Source organism: Choloepus didactylus, chromosome 8, assembly GCF_015220235.1.
Source record: "Choloepus didactylus isolate mChoDid1 chromosome 8, mChoDid1.pri, whole genome shotgun sequence".
Taxonomy (NCBI): domain Eukaryota; kingdom Metazoa; phylum Chordata; class Mammalia; order Pilosa; family Megalonychidae; genus Choloepus; species Choloepus didactylus.
Genome location: NC_051314.1, coordinates 7801246 through 7822580, shown reverse-complemented (window position 1 = coordinate 7822580; position 21335 = coordinate 7801246). Strand labels below are relative to the sequence as shown.

Genomic DNA, 21335 nt, shown 5'->3' with positions numbered 1-21335 from the left:
ATGCTGGGGAATTCCCAGGCATTGCTGAGGGTGGTCCGTCTTCCAGGGTGGTGGCCTGGCTGCCCAAGATGCCTGTGGACCTCAGCTGGGTGCAGGGCCTGCTGAGAATCTGGGCCCTCAACATCTACTCCAGGATGAAGGCCTGGCTTGGGCCAGTCAGGTAAGGTGGGAAGGGGACCTGCGGGCCTGGGCCTTGGGTCCTACAGCGTGGAGCAGGAGGGGCTGTGCTAGGTGACGGGAGGCACCATGGCTTCTCTGGACCCTCGGTGAGTTGATCCACATCCTCTACCTGCCCACCCATGTCCCTCTGTCCATCTATCTATCTGCACAGCATCTGCACATGTGTTTTGTGTACTACTGGGGGCTGGACGTGGGTTCTGATCACCCACATAGTTCAGGCTGCATGAGCTGCCTGGTGACTTCACTATGGTGAGGTCCACAGGGGGCTGGGACCCTGCTTTTCTGGGTTCTTCCTTCCAGGCTTCCCCACATCAGCCCAGACCAGGCTGGCTCCTGTCCCCACAACTGCCCCTCACCTGCTTCTCTCAGTGGTTGGAGGGCTCTCTGTGCCTACCTCCCCCAGCCATTTTTTAAAGCAAGGAAATCAGTGCTGCCCCCCAGGGAGTGCCTACACCTGGAAGCTTTATTCACTCAGCTCAGTCAGAATTTGGGAGAAGAGTGACTCAGGGCTGGGGAAGGGATTTCCCCACTCTGGCTTCACTTCCCCTTCAGGGAACCCTGAAGCTCTCAAAACTTGCTGTAATGGGTATTGACCACCCTGCAGCCTTCCTGTGCCCAGGTCCCTGGAAGTGGGCCCCCTCCAGCCTGGAGCAGCTCCTCCTGCAGCACTGACCCTGGAGCCTCTGGATGCCCATCGGACCTGAGGGTGCTGGGCTGGGCCATCCTGGGTGCTGGCCTCCCCTGCCCCTGTTCAGACTTCATCCTCTGTGCTCACATCTGTCCCCTGGGCTGTGAGTGATTCAGGCCTGAGTGAGGCCTGCCTCTCACTATCTCCTGGAGCTCAAAGCCCAGGAGAAGTGTCCTCTTTCCTCTCAGAATCTAATCCTGGGTGCAGGAAGGGGTCACCCCAGGCACCCTGGAGCCCCAATTCCTTAGGACTCAGGTACTTGTCTTTGGGTAGAGGCCTGGCCTACTGTTCTGTCCCTGGGACACTGTGCCTTGGTCACTTTGCACACATATTGGCTCCATAATTTTCATACTGGGGAGGTCTGGTGACACCATCTACTGGGAAGAGGGGCTGGGGTATGTCACAGATTTATGTTTGCAGAGCCCCTTACAGAAGATGAGAAAAGGCCAGATGCCCAGATTAGAGGTCAGGGAGCCAATGGGTATAACAGGATAGAATCTTCCCACACTTGGATCTTTCTCCATCTTTCTCTGTCCTGCAGTGGTCCCTGAGGGCTTACCACACATCTGTTCCCTTTGAGAGCCTTGATCTCTGACTTCCTACTGGTCCTTCCAGTAGGAGACAGCCTCAGGATTTAGGGGGTGGGGTGGGAGGAGCAAGAGGGGTCACAGTCTTTTCCAAAGCCAGCTGCATGTGCTGTTGTGGGGTGTTCCCACTGCCCCTTCTACAGACCATTCCCCAATTCCTCAGGAATGTTTATGGTCCAGCAATTCCTCTACCCCTTCCCTTTTTTCCTCTGCCTCTTGGGTAGAGAGGATACTTGGCACTGGACCCTCCTGGGGGTCACTGGTCTTCCTGATGTCAGAGCAGAATGAACAGTGTGCCCCTGGCCAGTTGCTCAGGAGATTCCCAATCCAAAGAGATAATGAGTCATCGTTCATTCATTCATTCACTCAGCTTACACTTCAGGAGTTAGAGGCTCTGGGATACAGCTGTCAACAAAACTTTCATTTTGGTGGAGTGGGGGTGGTGTGGCAAATGCTAAATAAGATTATTTCAAGGAGTGATAGTGCTGTTAGAACAGGGTGAGTATGATGTTAGGGGTGTAGTGATAAAATTGCAGAGGGTGGTCAACAGGGCCTCCCTGTGGAGGTCATACTTGAGTTGACCCTGGGGATGAGAGGCAGGGACCTGGGGGAAGGTTTTTACCAACAGTTGGAATACCAAGTGCAAAGGCCCTGAGACAAGAATGGAGCTGATGTATTCAAGGAATAGGTAGCAGCCCGGTGCCTGGAGCCACATGAAGTAGAGAGTACCCTGGAGAGAAGGGGCAAGGGTGGGCAGCAGCTGAGTGTGGAGGGCACTGTGAGCCATGATGAGGAGTTGGGTTTGGGGCAGTCATGGGAGTGTTGAGAGCAGGGCAGCAAAAGGGTAAATGAAGCATGACTGAGTGCATGGATCAGGGAGAGCCTGTGGGCTGGGGGATCACAAAAGGGAGAAGAGAGGGCAGAGAGTGAGGGTGTGCAGGAATCTCTGCACCCCTATACCCCTCTCCAGGAGCCATGTGTGTGCTATAGACAGCAAGAAGAGCCCTAGACTATCGCTGCTCCTTTGTGCTGCTACTCAGTGACACTGGGCAAATCCTTTCCTCAATTGGTTCCTTCATTTCTTTGTCTTAAAATCAGATGGTTGGACCAGTTGGTGGCTATGTGTCCTCCAGTTCTGCTCTGATCCCTCAACACAGACAATTAATGCTACAGAGTTCAAGGGAGAAAATATGATTTCAGCTGAAAAGGAACTGCTTTCTGAACTGGGTCTTTATGGAGATTTATAATTTATTGACTAGAAGGTCATTCCAGGAGGGGACACTGAAGGTACAAAGGTAGGATAAGAGTGGACCATGGCAAATTAAACCAAGGACCTGAGGCTCAGAGAGGTGAAGTGACTTTTCTTAGGTCACACAGCCATTCAGTTGTGAAGTGATTATTCAAAGGCAGGTCAGACTGTGGTTCAACCCTGACTGTTCACTGGAATTCTGGGTAGAAATACTGATACTTGGGACTATCCTGTAGAGATTATCATTTAACTAGACTTGGCCCAGACTTCTTTGCACATAACTATGTTTGGAGCCTGTAATTCCTGGGCTCCATGGTCCTCAATGTCACCCCATGGATGTGACCACCTACCTGAGTTTGCACCCTGTGCCTCGGGCTTTCTCAATGTCCTCTGTAGCAAGGAGGACTGTATGTGTCAATCTGGTGCAGTGGTGACCTGATACTATAGGGGTGACCTCTGCCCCCTCATAAAGTCCTGGCCACACTAGGCATCCTAAGCAGCTTCCTCAACCCCTCTGATCTTTGCATTTCACCAACAAACCTGATCATGTATACGAATTGGATATGTGGTGATGTAGAGGAATAATCACTACATTTTAGGTGTATTAATGTACTGTGATTATGTTTTCAGAGAATCCTTATCTTTTAGAGGTTTGTATGGAAATATTTATGAATGTAGTGATAGAATATCTTGGATTTGCTTAAAATAATCCCGTTGAGAAGGGGTGGTTGGGAGTTGATCAAACAGGAGTTGGTTAATTCACACTGAGTGATGGGTACATAAAAGTTCATTATATCATTGAAATTTTGAATATATTTGCTATTTTCCATAGTAAACAAATATGTTACATTAAAAATTTGGTAGTTCAAATTAAAAGTAGTCATCAAGATAGAAAATAAGAGAAAACAAATCCAGGCACACCCTGATTTGGGGTCCCAGAGACACATTTGAGAGGCCAGAATGTAACTGCCAAGCTATGTGCATCCAGCACCATGGACACCACCCATGGCTCAACCAGCGTTCAGCACCAGGGATAGAGACCCTGGCCAGGTCCCTGCACCACCCGTCGACCTGAGGATCACAGAGGCTAGAGAATATGGATCTTGGGGAACCACTTTACTTAGGAAGAACCTCTTCAGAACAAAGGCTCATCCACCCTGTTCTTCATGCCTCCAGGCATATGGCATGCCTTATCCATGTGGAAGCCCAGGCCTTTGTGGTCAGTTTTAACTCATGAGAAGCATTTCTATTTTCTGCCCTTTAAGGATACCTTGGTCAAAAGCCATTTGACCACATATGTTTGCTTATGTTTCTGGGATAGCTATACCCTTTCATTTATCTATATGTCTTTTGTTATGGAAATTCCTATCTCTTAATTTATATATTCATGGTAGATGTCTTTATATTGAGACTAGAAAAAAAGTAGTATGAATAAGTCCTCCAACTTTTATTTCTTTTTTGAAATTGTTTTGACTTTTCTGGCTTCTTTGCATTTCCGTATAAATTTTAGAACCAATTTGTTAATTTCTACAAAACATGCTCTAGGATTTTCTTTGGGATTGTGTTGACTCTGTGGATGAATTTGAGGAGAAAGGACATCTTAACAATGTTGAATCTTCAAAACCATTAATACAGTCCATATCTCCATTTATTTAGGCTTTCTTTAATTTCTTTTCCCAAAGTTTTGGAGTTTTGGTGTACAAATTCTGCACACATTTTGTTAGATTTATTCTAAACATTTCATATTTTTTATGCTATTCTCAATGGTGTCTTTAAAATATCAATATCTCATTGTTTGTTTCCACTATATAAAAATTCAATTGATTCTTGCTTATTCACCTCATGTTCTGTAACCTCAATGAACTCACTTATTAATACTAGTAGTTTAGTTTGTAGATTCCTTGGGGTTTTCTATGTTCATAATCATGTTAATGGAGATTTTTCTTTACATTTTTATTTTGACAATATCAAAACCTATAGAAGGATTAGAAGTAACAGGACTGTGGTAGGGAAAATAAAATTACCCTAGTTATGACCAGATCCTAACACCCATAGCCTGTGAGTATGTTGGCAATATGAATATGGGAAGTAGATGATGCAGATGGAATTAAGTTTCCTAATCAGCTGATCTTCTGGGAAGATTATCCTGGATTATCTTGGTGGCATAATGTAATCATGAGTGTCCTTCAAGTGGAAGAGTTGATGAGAGAAACATTTAATTGGCTACTCTAACTTTGAAAATGGAGGGGGCCATGGGCTAAGGAATTTGGGCAGCCTCTAGAAGCTAGGAAAGGCAAGGAAACATATTATCCCCTAGAGTATCCAGAAAGGAATGCAGCCCTGCCAATGCCTTGATTTAACTTAGTGACATCTGCATCAGACTTTTGACTTACAAAATTGTCAGATAATAAAATTGTGTTGTTTTAATATAGTTTGTGGTGACTTGCTACAGCAACAATGGAAAACAAATATAACAACGAATGTATATATCATCACCTACATTCACCAATTGTGAATTTTGCCACATTTTCTTTCTTTCTCTGTGAACATACACTTGCTTGTGCATAAGTGTTATGAATATTTTCTTAGGACCATCTGAAAAGAAGAGGCCTACATTGTGATTCTTCAGCGTATACCTATTAAGGAAAAGGATATTGATTTATATACCCCAGTGGAGTTTTCAAATTCATAAAATTGAAATTTCATACAATATCATTAGCTAATATAGGTTCCATACTCATATTTTGTCAATTGTTCCAATAATGACCCTTATGGCATTTACATAAATGATCCAATATCCAATATAGAGTCACACATTGCATTTCATTACCAAACCTCTTTATTGTCTTTAAATCTTAGACAATTATTTCAGTGTCTTTTTGGGTATCTTTCAAGACATTGACATTTTTCAAGAGTACAGTTCAGTTGTTTTATAGAATGTTGTCAACTTAGGTTTTTAACTGCATTATACCATCCTATGTCACTCACAAAAGACAAATTCAGATAAAGTCATCAAGAATTTCAGGATATGCCCACAGAGTATTAAATCCCCAGTGTGAGGCCTGGCCGACTGCCAAGTTGCGAAACCATGAAGCTGGCCCTGCACCTGTATCTGTATCTGCATCTATATCTATGTCATCTATATCTATATCATCTAATCATTATATTTAGGTCTGTATCTATGCCAATGTCTATGTCATGCTGCTACCAGCAAAAGCAAGATAAAATATTTCCAACACTCTGAAGGATGTATTTTTCCACTCCATCACAACCCCCTCCCATCTGGAATTCATCATTATTCTAACCTTTATCGGCATAGATTAATTTTGACTGTCCTTGAATTTTATATAAATGGAATCACACAACATATAGTCTGTTGTGTTTGGCTTCATTTGCTCATCATTCTGACTGTGAAATTCATCCATGACTTTGTATGTTGCAGTAATTCTTTTTTATTGCTATGTAGTAAGTATTCCATTGTATGAATGCAGCCCAATCTATCCATTGTACTGCTGGTGGACATTTGGTTTCCTTCTAGTTATACTTATTTCATCTGTGGGGAGGCATTTAAGCTGTCACCTGTGTCCTTTTCACCTATCCCATAATTTTTTAGCAGTTCCTTTCTTTTTGGCCCAACAAGATATTTTTGGCTCCTCTTGTGCTTTCCTTGCTCAGTCTTGGAATCAACCTTTTCCCCCAAGAAGTCTTGGTTTCCTTTGGGGGGGAAATATTTAGAAACCAAGGTGTAGATGCTAGGTGTGCCTGGTACTCCTGAGATACATTTGCCTAGAGACTTCTTCAGCCAACCTAAGAAATACACAATTTTAAAATCATGAATTCATCCAAATGTCTCTAATTCCAACCCCAAACCACAGGGCTCTTCCTCGTCTTCTTCCATAATTACAACCCTCACTGGAAACTTCTGTATTTACATTCATTTGCTTGGTCCCTCCCTCTAGCCTTTTGCTACATGCCCTTGTGCCATTGTTCTTAATAATTGTTCTGAAAAATGCTTGGGTGCTTTAAATGCCCTCTGCCCATGTTCTAATTTTGTTCAGCATCCACAAGCATCCTGTGCCAGTGTTCACTGTCCCCTTTCCATTCTCTGCTCGTGGAGGACACATGCCCAAGCCTCTCAGCCCTTCCATGTCTCCCTTGCCAATATGCAAGAGTCTGGGTGTAGAGCAAGAAGGATAGAAAGCAAGTAGGTTCTGTCCATGTGCTTTGCTACAAATTTTTGCTGGTGTGGTTATCTCCTTTCAGACTTCTGAATCTAGGATTTTGAGGTAGAAATTACTGTTTTTAGTTGATTAATCAGAGATTAAGACCAGGGCTGTATCTCTGTCATCACTGGGTTCCCTCAGCCCAAAGCACGTGTTTGTTGAGTGAATGATTGGATGGGAGGTTGTACTAAAATCTCTTTCAAATTTGATTGTTATTAAATTGTGGTTTGCATCAGAGGAACAATATTAAATGCAAATTTCTGAGCCATTTTCGAGATAATATGTCCCTAAAGTGTGTGTGTTGCCTCCATCATCTACAATTCAAACATCTCCCCACCCACGATCCTCAGGATGGTGACACATCGTTTTCATAGCAGCAATCACAACGTGAAATCATCTTGGTTAGTTATTTGTCATTTCTCTGCTCTAGCGTAATGTAAGCTCCAAGAGGGCCAGGCTTTTTCCTGTCTTCTTCCTGGATGCATCTCAGGAATCACGCTCAGATCAGGTGTTCCAGAAATATTTGTTGAATTAATGAATCTCCATGGTCACTTTTTGTTGGAAATTTCCATGAGTTCCTGTTGAGTGCTTGCTGAAATTCAGAACCAGTGAATTGAATGAATGAATGCGTCCGTGGGTGGCCTGCTGTCAGCGGGCTGGAAGGAGGAAAATGTGGAGGAAGAGGGGCATGGAGACTGGGCGTGTCATTGGCGGGGGCGGGGGGAGACAGAAACAGTATTCAACTGTGGGGCGGGGTTTGTGGCGCCGTGACGTCACGGCCACAGAGCGCAGCCTCCTTGTGTTGGGCGGTGCCATGACGTCAATCCTGACGCGCCCAACTCCCTGGGGCTGGCTCGGGGCGGAGCTCCGCCAGGGGGCGCTGTGACATCACAGGGGCGGCCTGAGGGGCAACTTCCAAGCGCCAGCCCGGGTGGGCGGTGCCAGGACTCCGCGCCTGAGGAGCCTGAGCCCGGCTCCAGGTGAGGCGCTACCTGGGCGCTGCCGTGACGCCATGCCTGAGGGGCGCGGCTCCTCCCGCCCGCCCGGGCCCGCGGCGCCAGACAAGGCGGAGAGAGACCGACGAGACCCCCAGCCCCCGGGGGAGTTCGAGAGCAGGTCCTTCGAGCACCTCGGCGGGCGGCTGCCGCCCTTCTAGGCGGGAACCTGGAGGAGATCCCCAACCCCCCGGTGCGGCCCAGCGACCCGTGGATGTCACCTGCCCCAAGTCAGGTGAGCTCTGCTGCGGCCGCATAGACGCTGAGTTACTAGATTTCTTGGAACCTCAGTTTTCTGGTGACAGATGAGGGGATTGAACCAATTGGTTCATTTAAGTCAAGTTCTAAGACTTCCCCCGGGTGGGGAGGTGGTGGGGAGACCGATCTCTTAGGTTGCTTCGTATGTGAGTGTCCCCGCGTGGGGAGTGTTGTGGATGAGGTGACACTGTCTAAAAGGAGATGCAGTGACACGACGAAACCGGGCTGAAAATCTAAGAGACCAGCCAAAGAGGGCATTCTCAGGGTCAGGTCACCGCCGGGGAATGAGAGAGATGAGGAAGGAAGTCCCAGGAGACAGCCTGGTGGAGGTGGTTGGGGTCTGGACGTTGAGGGATGGTCGGACCACCAAGGTTGAGCTCACTTGATCGGGTGGGTCCCAGCCACTACCTGCCTCTATGTTTAGGTCTTTCTCATCCCCAGATAGTAAGTGGTGGGGTTTCCACAGTTGGAGCCTTCACCTGAAAGTGAGAATAGGGATCCTGTGCCACTGGGCTGTCACTCATTTGTGAACCAAGTGTGTGTGACTGTGTGCATGCATGCCTTGTGTGTGTATGTATGTGTGTGTGCGGAGTGTAATAAAGCCCAGTTAGTTAGACAAGGTTTTGGATCCTGGGTTCACCATCCACTGTCTTTGGTGGCCTTGGGCAGTTAATCCCTCAGCCATATCTTGTGTTTAGTGGGATGATAATGGCAGCTACCTAGGGTTTTTCTGAGAATCAAGTGAAGAAATCATTACTTAAGTTGATGTTACATTGCCTGGACCACTGTAAGCATTTTACAAACATTGGCTGTAGAGGTGTATTTGTTTGGGCACCGTTGTGTGAGCAGCAATGAATGCTGGGTCTCTCAAAGCTGGGATCCTCACCTTGGTTTCCTCTTTGAGCCTGCATCCCCTCATCTGAATGATGGGGATTATTCTGAGAATTGGAAGACAGTGTACGTGACAGCACCTAGGATGGTGGACCACTCCAGGAGGCACTCAACATGAGGTGGCTTCCCTGTGCTTTGTCCTTTCTGAGGGGGGAAATGTCCTAGGGGCTTTTTCAGTGTCTATTGGGAGAGCACATCCCATCCCTGATGTGGGCCAGAGCTGTAGGTGTGTAGTGGTCCTACAGGGAGCCCCCAGGTCCTGTACAGTGGGTCTTGCTCTTTTAGGTTGCACTTTCAAAGCTCTGCTGTTGCTATTTCAGATGAAGCTGGCTAGATTATGGCTGTGAAAGGTTTATGTCTTATGGCTCTAAATCCTGGTGAGGGGAATTTGATTCACTGAGACACGCTGAATACACATGCTTATCTCTGCTTCCTCTTGAAACCTCACTAAAATTAAAATTAAAATGAAATGAATAGAAAGCTCTGCCCCCATGAGAATGAGAGAGTTGGTGTCTGAGGATCCTATTTGTGGATTACTTGAAGATGGATGAGTGGTAGCCTAGCAGGGCAAGAAACTACATGCCTGTAGAAGGGGAGGGTGGGAGCCAGGTGGAGGCAACTCCAGCTGCAGAATTTCATGAAGTCAGGACTGGATGCATCTGACAGCTGAGAAGGTGGCAAGTGAGGTGTGGGATTGAGAACAGGAGGCTTTTTCAAGGACAGGTTTCATCTTGGGGAAGGTGATCCAGAGAGTCTGTGGGTTTGGGGGATTTCATCACAGCTAAAGGCTGAAATTGAATGTATGACTGTAAGGGGTTTATATGAAAGCAGCACATTGCAGGGTGAGATTCTTGCCCTTTTTCCTACCTGTTGGTGGCCTACCCCATATTACAGCCCCCAGGCAGGAGACTGGAGGCATCTTCTCTGGAGAAACTGACCCACAGAGAAGATCTACAGACATTTACATTTGGAGTCTCCCACAGAAATGCCTGGACTGCCCCTGAGAAACCACCTAGGATGGGTGCTTTCACACACACATGCAGCCCTCTGGTCAGAAACCCCACCCACCCACCAAGGCTACTGCCAGTGTCCATTCTTACCTGTGAATGGACATTCAAGGACCACCAGGTACTAAAGCCTGCAGTGGAAGAATAGAGACCCATCCAAACAAAACAAAACAAAATAGCAGGAATAATGAACTCAGGAATCAAAGATGGTGTCAGGAGAAGAAGAAAATCTAAGAAACCAGAATGACACCAACAAAAAAAACCTACCCCACTCAACTCTCAGTAATGTCCTCAGAGAACTGAGACAGATGATGCTTTAACCAAAGAGAGGAACAATAAAAGATCATGAGTTGAGCTCTTGTGAATTAAAAATATTGTTGAAATTTTAAAAAACTCAATGGTAAGGTTTGGATGGTCAAACTGAAGAAATATCCTAGGAGGTAGAACAAAGAGACAACACGAGGGCAAGAAGGAACAAAAAGATAAGGCAATTAGATTGACCTGGGAGTTCTACAATGAAAGAACAGTGAAAACACAAAAGACAAAATTATTGAAACCAAATTCCTAGAACTCAAGGACATGACTTAAAAGGCCTCTCCTATTGTCTAACACAGGGAAACAATAACAGACCAGTGTAGCATGTTGTGAAATTTCAAAACTGAGGGGAAAAAGAAGATCTCTAAATAAAAATGGGTCACATTCAAAGGAGCAACAACCAGGACCTCAGAATTCCCAACAGCAAAATGGGAAACTGGGATACAGTATCAGTGATTCCAAAATTCTGAAGGGAATGTGATCTCCAGCCTGGAATTTCATACTCTGCTGCATGGTCAGTCAAGGGTGAGGTGGAAAAAGACAGTTGGATTCATACAAAGTCTCAAAACTGTTCGTTCTGGTACTCTTTCTGTACAGAAGCACCTGGAGGACAGACCCCCTCCCTCCACCAGAGTGGGCCAGGACAACAGTATCTAGGAGGGTACAGAAAAAGGAAATGGGGAACCCACCTGAGGGAGGTGGAGGGGCCCCAAGAATCTGTGCAGCACACTCAGTTACAGATGGCTCCTCCAGGCAGGTGTGTGGGAGCCTGGGTGCAAGGGGCTGTGTACCCAAGAAATAACTGGAATTGAGAGGTCGCTGCATGTATTTGGCCATATTGAGAGGATGTATTACAGAGTTGTAGAATGAATATTAATAGCCACCTAGAATACCACACAAGCAAACAAAGGCAGTTATTCACTCTAGATAATAACAAAATATTGTACAAGAAAGGAAATGTAACTACTACATGGTTAACCTTACACATGACACTGTTTTAAACTTGGTATTAGGTCAAAATGTGTATTGGGGCTGTCTTGGGGGTCTGCGTGGGAGGAAGTGGAAGAAGGAGGCTTGGCTGTGAGGGAGGATGGCCAAATTCTCATTTTCCTTACTGGAAAATAAGTTGACCATTTAAAATTTACAGATCCCACAATAATGATGTAAACACATTATTTAAAATTTTTGAGATTATACATCAGAAGTATCTGAGGTGGCACTTAAAAATTAACATTTCTGGGGGTAAATAGCAGTGCAATGAGCTCCAGGACTTAGTCCTTCCACAAAAACAACTGTTTCATGGACAAGAACTGTCTAAAACAACTATTTTGAAACTCCCGAGATAGAAGAACACTTTACAGCCTCCAGGGAAGAGTGGGAGGAAAAGGCAGTTAAATTACAGTAAAGAACAGTAAATTGTTCTGTCTGTGTGGCAGCGGCTGGCACCCACCCCTACTCTCAGGGCAGGTTGCCACGGGGTCCAGTCCCTGGCCAGCTGCTGGAGACAGAAAGGGACATAAAAATATTTTTCCCCTAGGACAAGTTTGGGCATGGCTGATCGCTGATCACAACTTTTTACTTTTAATGCAATTTTATGGGGATATATTCACATACCACACAATCATCCAAAGTGTACAATCAGTTGTTCACAGGAGCATCACATAGTTTTGCATTCATCACCACAATAAATTTTTTGAACATTTTCATTACTCCAAAAAATGAATAAGAAAAAAGTAGAAATAAAAGTAAAAATGAACAGCCAGGGCATCTTATACTCCTTTCTCCCCCATTGTTCATATACATTTTGTCCCCCTTTTTCCTACTCATTTTTCCATACACTGGATAAAGGGAGTGTGAGCCACTAGGTTTTCACAATCATACAGTCACACCATATAAGCTATATAGTTCTATGACCATCTTCAAGAGTCAAGGATACTAGATTGCAGATAAACAGTTCCAGATATTTCCTTCTAGTTATTCTAGTACACTTAAAAACTAAAACGAGATTTCTGTATAATGCATAATAGCCTCCAGAATGACCACTTGACTCCATTTGAGACCAGCCACTGACACAATTTTGTTTAATTTCTCTTCCCTGTTTTGGTCAGGAAGGCTTTCTCTATCCCATGATGCCATGTCCAGGCTTATCCCCAGGGGTCATATCCCACATTTCCAGGGTGATTTACACCCCTGAGAGTCATGTGCCACATAGGGTAGTGGGGCAGTGAGTTTAGCTGCCCAGAGGGCTTAGATGGAAATGGGCCACATCTGAGCAACAAAAGAGGTTCTCTGGGGGTGACTCTTAGGCACCATTATAAGTAGGCTTAGCCTCTCCTTTGCACTAACTAACTAACAAGCTTCATAAGGGCAAGCCCCAAGATCAAGGGCTTGACCTACCACCATGGTGGCCCCCAGTGCTTGTGAGAATATCAGGAATTCCCTAGGTGTGGATGTTTATTGTTTTCCACATTTTTCCCCAGACCCTCAATGGGGCCCTGCACATCCTCCTTACTCTCAACCCAAATTACTCTGTGATGTACCAGGTTTCATACTAACCTGTACAGACCAACCAATTCTCACTCCCTAGTCAAGGTTCTATGTAATTATTGTGTTTGAGTAAACTGACCATACAAGTTAAATTATATAGCATGCTACAGAAAGTATAGATTTTGCACTAAATAAACATCTCTTCCTTTGGTCTCACATAGAAGTTTAGATTTTCAAGCACAGTCAATATCATCCTTTACACCAGTGTGCAATGTCCACTCATGTCCCTGTTCTCAGTTCTTCCAAGTATATACGCAAGAATGGGTTTGATGGACCATATGGCAACCCCAGTGTCAGCTTCCTGGGAAACCACTACACTGCCCTCCAGCTGCACTGTGCCATTCTACTTCTCTTCCAACAAGGAATGGGTACATCCCTCTCTCCGCATTTTCTCCAGCACTTGTATTCTTCTGTTTATTTTCTTAACATTTTATTCACACACCATACAATCTACCTTAAGTAAACAATCAATGATTCCCAGTATAATCACATAATTATGCACTCACCACCACAATCTATATGAGGACATTTCCATCTCTTCCACAAAGACAGCAGAAAAGGAGAAAAAAAATGAAGAATAAAAATACAAAAATAGAGGAAAAGTGAACATAAAATACAATGAAAATGTCAGACAACATCACCACCACCTAGAATCCCATATCACTGCCTCCTGTCTCCCTCTTATAGACAATTAGCTTTGGGATATTGCCTTTGTTACAATTAATGGTAGCATCTTGCAATGTTATTGTTAATTATAGACTCTAGTTTGCAAGGATTGTATTTTTCCCCATACCATCCAATTTTCAATGCTTTACAATGTTGACATTCATTTATTCTCCCTCATTAAAAAAACATTCTTATATTTGTACACTTAATCACCATCATTGACCACTCTGGGTTTCACTAAGTTGTACAATCTGGGTCTTTATCTTCTAACTTTCTTTCTGGTGTCATACATGCCCTTAACCTTCCTCTTTCAACCAAACTGACACTCATCTTTGTTCAGAGTGCTTACAATATTGTTTTACCTCTGTTCTTTTGTGTGTAGGAATTCAGATGTCCTGTCCTCCAGCTCCTGAATCCTTTCTTCTGCCTCTTCAAATCTGCTGTTGTGTGCCTCCATTGTGTTTTTCATCTCTTGTATTGTGCCTTTCACTCCCATAAGTTCTGCTAATTGTTCAGTCTTTTGATTTCTTCCTTATGCTTGCCCAATGTCTTCTTTATGTCCTTCATCTTTTGCCATATCTTCTCTAAACTGGTTGATTTGATTTTTAAATTGATTTAGGAGATTTGTTTGATTAATAATCAGCTGTTTCAATTCCTGTATCTCAGTTGTAGTGCAAGTTTGTTCCTTTGACTGGTCCATATCTTCTCTCTTCCTAGTGTGGTATGTAATTTTCTGTTCTGTAGGCAGCTGGTTTCCTTGATTACCCCAATCAGATTTTCTCAGACCAGATGGGTCCAGGCCTCAGGAGTAGGATATATTCAGTATTACGTTTCCAGTTCTATGCTGTGATCTCAGCCATTCCACCCATTCCTGACTGGTGTATGATGTTGTCCAATCATGGACACCTACTCATCACTTATTCCAGACTATATTCTAGTTGTTCCTGGCTATTTACTAGTTGTTCTAGGGGACTGACTAAATTCCACACTCCCTGTGCTGACATCTTTGCTGATCACAGCTTTTGATTAGCAGATTTGGATTGCTGAGTCTGGGGTCTGAGGGCAGCTGTTGTTTCATTCCATCCCAAAGACAGCAGTTATCATCGTCTCAACCCTCCCTGTAAAGGGGCAGAAGTGGTGGAGATTTAAAGATGCAGAGCTTCCTTAGGGCTGTAGGGGACAGTTAGGTGAAGCACTGCATTTCCAGGAAAGCCCAGCTTTGGGGAGCTGTCAGGGAAGCTTTCGGTGCTCTCCTTCGGTGCCCCTCCCCCAAGCACTTTGGAGCTGGGCTGCACCCCCTTCGTGGGTCCCTGGCCCTGTATTGACTGGGAAAGACACAAGGTCAGCCCAGTCCCCAGCCACTAGGACCCCACCTGTCCAAGGACTGGCCACTCTCTGACCCTCATATTGGTCAGTCCATTAAGATGGCTGTGAAGCAGAGCCAGCAATGGACCCTCCTTGCTTGACCCCCAGGTTGTATGTTCCGAGCAACTGAGCCAACTGACCCAGGCACTTAGATATTAGGTTTCCAGAAGAGTTGGACTTCCACTTATAACAAAAGTATCTTCCTAGCTTTTTTATAAAAGTAGCTCCATTACATGTGTCTTTGATAAACTATAAATTTAGTGCAGATGCCAGGTATTTTGGTTTCCAAAGCTGTGGAAATGAAATATACCAGAAACAGATAGCCTTTTGCAATGGGGATTTATTAGTTTGTGAATTTACAGTTCTAAGTACATGAAAATGTCCAAATTAAGGCATCAATGAGGACACTTTCTCTGAGGAAAAGTTACTGGCGTCTGGTGTTCTTCTGTCACATGGGAAGGCACATGACTGAAGTCTGCTGGTCCTCTCCCAGGTTTAACTTGTGGTTTCAGTGGCTTTCTCCAAATGTCTCTGGGTATTTCTTAGCTTCTCTGAGCTCTCTGAATTTCATCTTTTATCCTCTCTTAAGGGACTCCAGCAAGGGAATTAAGACCCACCTTGAATGGGTTGGTTCACATCTCCACGGAAACAACCTAATCAAATATCCCATCCAAAATAGGTCTGCCCCCACAAGAATGGGATTAAAAGAACACAATATTTTCTGGGGTACATAACAGATACAGACCGGTGTATCTGAAGCATCAGCTCATTAAAAGACAAAGGAGAGGTAACTTCACAAACGTTGGGAAAGTTCAGTATCCTAAAATGAATTTCCTAAACTCATCTCCTGAGATGACTGAGAAACTTTTCCAGTCCTCCCACCCTGGCAGCTACTTTGCTGCCTGAGTAGAAGCTCAGGCCAGACTGGAGGATGCATTGCTGGGCAACCTCAGCTTGAGCCCTCCTGGATGGTCCACAGAGCAGGCATCCAGGTTCATGGGGGTGCGGGGAAGCCATCAGCATCAGTTGTATTCTGGTTCATATGTGAAAGCCTGATGGCCTGGCACTGGAGTTTGTCATCTGGACCACAGGAAGAAAGCTAGCTTAGCTGCTCATCCTGCAGCTCTCACATCTTCCATCACAGAGTTTGCCTATCCACTGGGCACTGAGTGCCCTGCCCTGTTCTGCAGGGAAGCCCAGCCCTGACCCAGAACTCCCACCACCACCCATATACCAGGCTGACAGCACCATCCCTGTCCACCCAGCCCCACGGACATTACCCACTGGACATCCTCAGGCATCCCCATCAATTGACAGTGTCCACCCATTGTCTCTACAAAAACAAGCTCACCACCAGGGACCTTGTCAAAGCCTGCTGACATCCACCACCCACCCAGACTCCTGCTGCTGGCTATTTCCAACCCCTCAGAATACAATGGTCCCAAGGCTGGCAGTGGACATCTCCTTTGTCCCTAAAGACCTGCAGGTTCTACTTGGATGAGACCCTTCTTGTCCTTGCCCCGCCATTGTAATAGCACTCTTTCTGGGGCCTCTGTTGCTAGATGGGCCCTGTAATCCACCCTATACTTCCAAATACAAGCCAAATTCTCACAGACCCATATTGTAAACCCTCCCATGCCTGAAGATACTATTAAAAATGACAGTGAAAACAACAATAAAACCTACTTTCCTGAGTGCCCATGATATATCAGGTCCTGGGCTGGGGGCTATTAACAAGTGCACCTGTGCTAGGTGCTCTTAAAATCCCTGTGTGGAGATGAGGATCCCTCCCATTGAAGAGATGAGGATCAGAGTCTGACAATTTTCAGGGTAAGATTCAGTCCTTGAACCACCACAAGGGCCTTCCTGCCATGTGTTAGCAGTTTTCTGAATTCAGAAAGTGGCAGCATTGCCTGGGCAGGCCATTTGTTAATGATATGGGTTGCCAGCTTCTACTACCAGAGGGGAATTTAGCTGGCTCCCCCTTGCCCATGCTGAGGAGCCTGGCCTGGACCCTGCCACACCTCCCTCCCTGGGCTGTGGGCATCCAGAGTTGCATCCTGTAAGCAAAGCACAGGATGTCTGATACTTCCTGACCTTCATTGTGCTCCTTCTCCCTGAGATGCCCTTCCCCTACTTTATCATCCAGCTGTGTCTTACTCTTCCCTCAGAAGGACTTCTCCTATGGGAAGACTTCTTGCATCTCTCTGCAGGTTGCTTGTGCACCTTTGTGCAGTGCTGATTACCATTTTTAGCACAGTGACTTCTGATTTACTCAGCTACCACTCCAAGACAGAAGCTCCCTCTACCAGAGGACAGGATCCTAGCCACCAATCAGTTGCCCAGCAAAAGATTTCTGGTATGTCATAGTGTCCTGAAAGGGATGCCTGTGTTGTTTCCACACACATTCAGATGATTTATCCTGTAAATGAAGAACAGAGAAGCCATCACTTGAGTATAAATCTGGGTGGTTACCCACAGTAGCCACTGGATGCCATCAAGAATACCTGGGAACCACATCATCAGCATGTGGGAATAAAACCCAAAGTACCACTAGTACACTCACATGCATGCACACAGACGCACACACACATGTGACCACATCACAAGCCTTTAGCAGGATGCTCACACTTGTACACACATGTGCATACACATGCACAAGCAATTCATTGTATTGGCAGGAAGACAAGCCAAAAAGCAATAAGAATAAAACAACACCACCAAATCAAATGCAGACATCTTATAGCAGTACCCTTATTTTGGGGAAATTGCCAGAGTCACCTCTAACCTTAATCTGATTTGTTCCCAGAAGGTGAATTTACAACCTCACCCCAAAGATAAGCCTAACAGAAAGCCTTAAAACAGAATTAGGCCACTTTAATATAGGGTAGCTGAAGGGATTTACATGGAAATAGAAGAATGAGGCCTGGGCTTTCCTGGTTTCTCTCTGTTTTGAAGAGAAGTGTTGCAAGAGGCCAGCTGATGGAAAGTGTCTTGTGCTCAAAATACCACCCCCTTCTTTAAACCCCAAATGGTCATGTGTAAGCCCAGAAAGAGAAGCCATCAGGAGGGCCTGACCCTGCCCTCCACAGACTCCTAACCCCTGGATGCAAAAAGGTCACCCATGACAGCCTTCAATAAATGCCTGACCTCCCCCTACACCACACCCCATAAGAAGCAGATTGTGGTGTGGAGGCAGCTAACTCTGTGAGAATGGGGGCAAAATTACTGATGGGATTGGAAAGGTTCACAAGAGGAGGAGAAATGAGTTGGATTTTGAAGAGGGGAGAATTCTAAAAGGTGGACTGAAGGATATTCCAGACTAACCTGCATTCTAAGAAGAAAGCAAACACCAATGTAAATTTGAAAAAAGCCGAAGCAAGACAAATGCCCAAGGTCCAAAATGCACATGAGTATATTGTTTGCCATGTGTCCCTCACAACATATGATAAATTAAATCATGAAATAAAAGTGCGGACACAACAAAAGTGATAAATGTATTACAGCAGTGAGGAAGTGGGTTGGGCAGGGGCTCCCCAATGAGCAAGAAAGCACAGAGATTACTGGACCTCTGCCAGGTGAAACAACAACACTTCTCATACTGAGTTCCCTTGCTGGTTAGGGTCCTGGCTGGAAACCAAACTGATTCTCATCACAGCAAAAGAAATCCCACTCCACAGTCCTTGTGTCTATATGTGAACTGAGGATCACGGGACACATGTGCAGAGCAAAGACCATGAAAAGTAATGAAGAGAAACAGAAAAATGGATCCAAGAAGAAGGAGAGAAGGTGTAATTCAGAGAACAGTGGGGAGGCTCCAGAAGAACATTACATCCATAAAACAAGAACAGAATGCTACAAACCAAGAAGAGGGAGCAAGAGAAGAGGTTTCTTGGAGACTGAATTATGTTTACTGAAATTGAAATTATCTAATAGGCCTGGAAGATCAAATTTTAGAAAATCTCTCAGAACAAATGCAAAAAGAATGATGGGGAAAATGTGGAAAACAGATATAGCCAAACAGAGACAGGAATCCAACACAGGAGGTCATACATCTCAACTGTAAGAGCCTCAGAAAGAGAAAAGAAAGAAAATGGAAGAGAGGAGATTATAGCAACAACAGAGGATAATTTGCCAAAACTGAAGGAAAGGCAGAAGACTGTAGACTGAGAGTCTAAGTGATTATCCTGCTGAATAAATTAAAAAAGACCCACACTAAGACATAGTTCATGAAATGTCAGAATATAAAGAACACAAAGTCCTAAAGTCAGACTCCTCACTAATAATTCTACATGGGACCATGTCTCAATATTCTGAGAGGAAATGATTTTCAGCCTAAAATTTGATACCCAGGCAAACTACCACTCAGATATGATGGCAAATATATATATTTCCTGTCACACACAATTTCATAATGTTTACTCATTTGGAAATTTGCTTGAGTCCCTACTCCAGGAAAACCAGAGACAAATCCAAGAAAAAGAAGACTGGGGTCCATGAAACAGTGGGTACAACCCAGGAGAGGACAGGGTGAGCCTCTGTGGCAGACCCAGGCATCCCAGCCTAGATTGGGCCAGTGGTCAGAGAGTTTTGGGAGAGAGGTCCCAAGACAAATGCGAGAAGCACAACTTCCAGGTGGTCCTCAAAATCCTGATGTGTCAGCTCATTATCTCTTTCAGGAGCATTTTCCAAGGAACTCAAGTCCCTGTTTCTCAAAGAGTCCCAAGCTTGAGATTTTAATAGCTTACCATTAATTGTCTAAAGGGAAGTCTGCTGGAGGCTCAGGGGTCAGGCAGGCTATTCCAAGCTGGTGGGTCAGTATCTGCACCTCCTCAAACTTTTAGAATCTTTGGCTCCCCATTTCTTTGACTCCCAACAGTCTCCTCACCACCACCCCTGAGCAATTCCTGCTGTTTCTAAAATCAAATTTGTTTTTGGTCAGTCAGGGCATTTTGAAAAATCAAGTGTTTTCCACCAACACCCCATGGATGGAGGGTTTCTTATCCAGTTATCACAGATAAGAAAACTGATACTTGGGATTGATTAACTTGCCTGAGGTCACACAGCTTAGAAACTGTAGCACCAAGGTCTATTTCTAAAGCCCATCCTCTTTTGTTATCACCTACTTTTTGCTCTCATTATTATCAGAAAACTAAAACTTACTAGAAATAACACAAATGTCAGACACCCTACCCAATTGCATCTCCTGACCACCCTAGGTCTAGGGGAGTTCCCTTATCACACCTTGTTTTAGTTTACGAATGCTGCCAGAATGCAAAACACCAGAGATGGATTAGCTTTAATAAAGGGGGTGACTTGGTTACAAAGTTACAGTCTTAAGGCCATAAAGTGTCAACAATCAGATAACTTCACTAGAGGATGGCCAATTGCATCCGGAAAACCTCTGTTAGCCTCGAAGGCACATGGCTGGCATCTGCTCCAAGTTCTGGTTTCAAAAAGGCTGCAGTTCCTCAAAAATGTCAGTCTTAGTTGCTTTTGGGGTGTTTTTCCTCTCTTAGCTTCTCCAAAGCAAAAGTCTGCTTTCAATGGCTGTCTTCAAATTGTCTCATCTGTAGCTTCTCTCTCAGCTCCTGTGCATTCTTCAAAGTGTCTCTCTTGTTTGTAGCAAGCTTGCTCCTTCTGTCTGAGCTTATATAGTCCTCCAGTAAACTAATCAGAGCCCATGGTGAATGGTTGGGAACACACCTCCATGGAAATTATCCAATGAAAGATCTTGCCCAAGTTAAGTGATCACATCTCCACAGAAACATCCAATCAAAAGTCTCCAACCCAATCAACACAAATATGTTTAATTGCCCACAGAAGACTGCATCAAACATAATGGCATTTTGGAGGACATAATACATCCAAACCAGGACACCCCTGTTTTCTAGTTGGAGAATTGCAGCAAAAAGAGGTAAATTCAGCTCTCCTGGGTCACACAGCTTTGGTCACTGGTGGAGCTATGATTAGGAGCAGGGCAGTCTGACCCCTGAGCCATGTGCCTGATCTCTCTGCCACCCTGTTCCTGAGGGAGCCCAAGCAATGAGTTCTAGGAGCATCTTCCTTTAACATTTTCATGTCCCTTGCTGACTGTGAATCACATTAACAAATTATGCCTAGAATGAAAGAAGGGATTGTCTACACTCTGCAATGTTTACATGACCTAATAGTCTAGTCAGCTTTGCATCCTCAGTGCTGTGACACCAATCTCTCTGGGTCTGTATCCCCAGGTGATGTGGAGCTGGAGCAGATGCTGCATGAGTACAAGGCTGGTTCATCAGGTCTCCAGGCTGAGTGAGCTTGTGCTGGGTGACAAGATGCTCATAGCTTCAGGAGGACAGGGAGGCACATTTCTAGGGCC

General features: G+C 44.9%; 1 protein-coding gene across 2 annotated transcripts in view; it reads left to right on the top strand.

Annotated features, from left to right (window-relative positions):
- Positions 1-7761: 7761 nt before the first annotated feature.
- Positions 7762-21335, top strand: part of LOC119543321 (endogenous retrovirus group K member 13-1 Env polyprotein-like) — a 194291-nt gene continuing 180717 nt past the window's right edge. For both annotated transcript variants that reach the window (XM_037848112.1, XM_037848111.1), the window contains exon 1: positions 7762-8157. The gene's annotated coding sequence lies outside the window, so the exon portion shown is untranslated. The remainder of the gene's footprint in view (positions 8158-21335) is intronic.